The sequence below is a fragment of the Lonchura striata genome, chromosome 33 (genome assembly GCF_046129695.1).
Source record: "Lonchura striata isolate bLonStr1 chromosome 33, bLonStr1.mat, whole genome shotgun sequence".
Classification (NCBI taxonomy): Eukaryota; Metazoa; Chordata; class Aves; order Passeriformes; family Estrildidae; genus Lonchura; species Lonchura striata.
In genome coordinates this window covers 4,358,827-4,361,906 of record NC_134635.1, presented here as the reverse complement: position 1 = coordinate 4,361,906, position 3,080 = coordinate 4,358,827, and the positions used below count along the sequence as shown (strand labels likewise).

Sequence of the window (3,080 nt, the reverse complement as noted above, 5' to 3'; positions counted from 1 at the left end):
CAGAAGGGTTTGGATGGGAAGGCACCTTTATTTAAAGCTTGTCCCGTTCCACCCCTGCCATGGGCAGGGACACCTTCCACCATGCCAGGGTGCTCCAAGCCCTGTCCAGCCTGGCTTTGGACACTTCCAGGGATCCGGGGGCAGCCACAGCTTCTGTGGGCAACCTGTGCTGGACAGCAGCTTTGAAAGGCAGAGTGAAGTACAGCTGTGATTTTTGTGCTGCCCCTAACTTTGTATTGCCTGGCAAATGTGCCTTTGGGGTTTTTTGGGGTTTTTTGGGGTTTTTTTTTTAGTTTTTTTGGGTGTTTTTTTTTTTTTAATTTTTTGTGACTAAAAAGCTACCTTGTGTTCCTGGAATGTTGCATTCTACCTCTGTTGTTTTCCCAGTCAGTCTGGATCCTCTGCTTACATTTTTTCCTTCACTTATTAGATGTCATGGATGTGCTGGCTGTTCTGATGGAGGGCAGTGATGGCTTAGATGAAGGAATTGGGTTCTCTTTAAATGAAGACGTGATTATCCAAACATTTCCCTTCAGTGCTGTTGTCCCTGCTGCATGAGCAGCCAGGAATATGCTGTTGTTTCAGTCTGAAAATGGAACAGGTACAGGGGTTTTTTTATGTTTTATGTGTCATTTCTAGCAGTGGAGTGAAAGCGGCATCATTTCTACCCTCTTGTAATAATTTTTTACCATTTATCATTTTTTACCTTGAGGCATTTTATTATCTTCCCTGCAAGCAGCAGGAGGTGCAGATTCACGGTGCTTTGTGCTCAGGAGGGGCATTGAAGCTCTGTAGGTGCTTCTGCCCTTTTTCCCTGACCCTGAAGAGAAGGGACACTGTCCCTGCATGGACAGTCTTGGTCTGGAAGTAGCTGGCCTCAGTAACACAGCGTTTTAAGGGCAGAGCGTGGCGATCAGGAGAGGAAGGTGGTTCCCGTGCCTGTGGGCAGCTCTTCCTGAGAGCAGGGAGAGGGGACTGCCTTGTTAAGTAGGAAGTGGGTGCGTTTCCCAAGGAAAACTTCAGAAATTAAGCTCCAGGGGCAAACACTGTGAGGTTCTACCACCTCCTTGAGGACATCCTTAAAACCACAGGGGCATCAGCAGGGCTTGGAGCAGGACTGGCCAACCCCAGAGCACCTCACGAAGCCCTCTGTGTGTCTGTGGCAGTCGAGTAGCACCTGGGGGGTGCTGAAAGTCCCAGTTCTGAGAGAAAATTCTGTTTAACTCGTACACGTTGGCTGGGTGTGTCCCCCCAGTACAGCTCGGTTCTTCTCTGAGGCGGTGCCTGGCAGGGTCTCTCCCTGTTAAGGGCTGGGCGTGTTTTTGGCACAACACAGTGAAGGTGGATTATTTGCTTAAGCAAGAGCTGATGATGTCTGGAGGGTTTTTCAGGTACCTCAGCGGCCAGGAGCACCTGTCTAGGTCACTAGGAACACTTTTTGATCTCGATCAGTTCTTTTCTGCGTGAGGCTCTGTGGGCTGCTGGCAAGGCCCAAAGTAAGGAAGGTTGCCCCAGTGTCCGTGCTCATGTCAATAGTTTAATTTATTTGGCTTTTCTAGGAGCAGACATCGTGGAGGACCTTGGTGCTGTTTTCACTGGCCTCCTGCACTCTCTGAGAGAACCCCTTGCTCCCTGCGTGACGTTCCAGCTCTGTGACAAAGCTGCTAAGTATCCTCAGCTCTACCAGTTTAACCAATACTATAGACTCTGGATGCCCAAGCAGTCCCAGGCACCTGTGGTATGGAATCCCTGAAGTCACTGAATTCTTGAGCCAGTATTCCTATAAAATCCTCGCAGTCGACAGAGGTAACATTTCCATCAGAAACAGCGTTTTTATTGAGGAGGTAATTCTGCATCTCTTGTTGATCGTGCTGGGGACACATGTTTGCTCCAGGGCTTTTCTCTGATGACACAAGAGGTCTCTGTGGTGTTTGGGAGGCGATGCCAGGGCTCAGGGCTCATACAGAGACTCCTCACCGGGCACAGCAGAGCCTGGTGTGTGCTGTGGCCTCTGTTTACAGCGCCCGGAGTTCCCCCGGGTGGGTGGAGGATCACAGGCCCCTGGGCTGGGTTTGGTGAGTTTTTCTCAGCTCAGCAGTGTGAACACTCCAGATGCCCCTGGGGACACTGCTGGACAGCATCCATCCACTCTCTCCATCCACTCATTTGTACCCAGGAATGTAGGAAACTCTGACTGGGGACGGGCAGTAGTTCTGAAAATCATGCCCTAGCCTTTTTCTTCAGGAATGAACCAAGCGAGTGCCCTGAAACCAGCGGAGCAGCTGCAGGAGCTGAAGGGAACAGAAAGGGCTCCCCGGCACCTTTTGCCTCCGTTCTCTGCCATTCCCCAAAAGGCGTCGCAGTCCCTGAAGAGGTGTCTGTCATGCAGCCTGCCAAAATAAAGACCTGTAAAATCCTAGCTCTGCCTTTTGTTTAACGTGTTCTTACTTCCTATTTATGTCATCACAGAAAGCAAGGAAAGAAGAAATGTGTCTGGTTCCCACTATTGCTCCGTGCAGGCATTTTTAAAGGCTGCTGTACTTCTGTCCTCTTTTTCCACTCCAAGCTTGACTTTTGCCCTCCTTTTTTGAGGTCTGCTGCTTTGGGTGTCCCAGGCAGGGCTGGGTTCCTCAGCAGGGGTCTTAGGAGTTGGTGCAGATTCTGCTTTTTGCCATAGTGTATCAAAGTGTGCCAGCAAAAGGACTGTTTTCTCCAGGGGAAAGCTTTCTCTCAAAGACCATCAATGCATGTATGTGTTTTAATCGTGTAACCAGGTGGATTAAGAAAAGCCGACACCTGTAGCAGATTTTTGTTGGATCTGTGTCTGTGAGAAGTCGGCTGTGTGCTGGAGAGGGAGAGACCAAGAGACGCTGTTGGAGAGTGGATACAGTGCCAGGTGTGAGCTGTTAGCATGATGAGGGCTCAGAGCAGCCACAGGTGTGAGCTGTTAAGTTGATGAGGGCTCAGAGCAGCCACAGGTGTGAGCTGTCAGGATGATGACGAGAGGCGGGGTCCCTCCGGGGGGAGGTTAATTAAGGGCGAGGCTTTGCCCCAGCCCGTTTTTGCATGGAGCTGCTGGA

At 50.4% G+C, this 3,080-nt stretch overlaps 1 long non-coding RNA gene across 1 annotated transcript; it reads left to right on the top strand.

Annotated features, from left to right (window-relative positions):
- Positions 1–227: 227 nt before the first annotated feature.
- On the top strand, positions 228–2,419 carry LOC144247787 (uncharacterized). Its single transcript, XR_013341312.1, has 2 exons — positions 228–601; positions 1,560–2,419. It is a non-coding gene; the product is annotated as an uncharacterized LOC144247787 (long non-coding RNA).
- Positions 2,420–3,080: the final 661 nt, after the last annotated feature.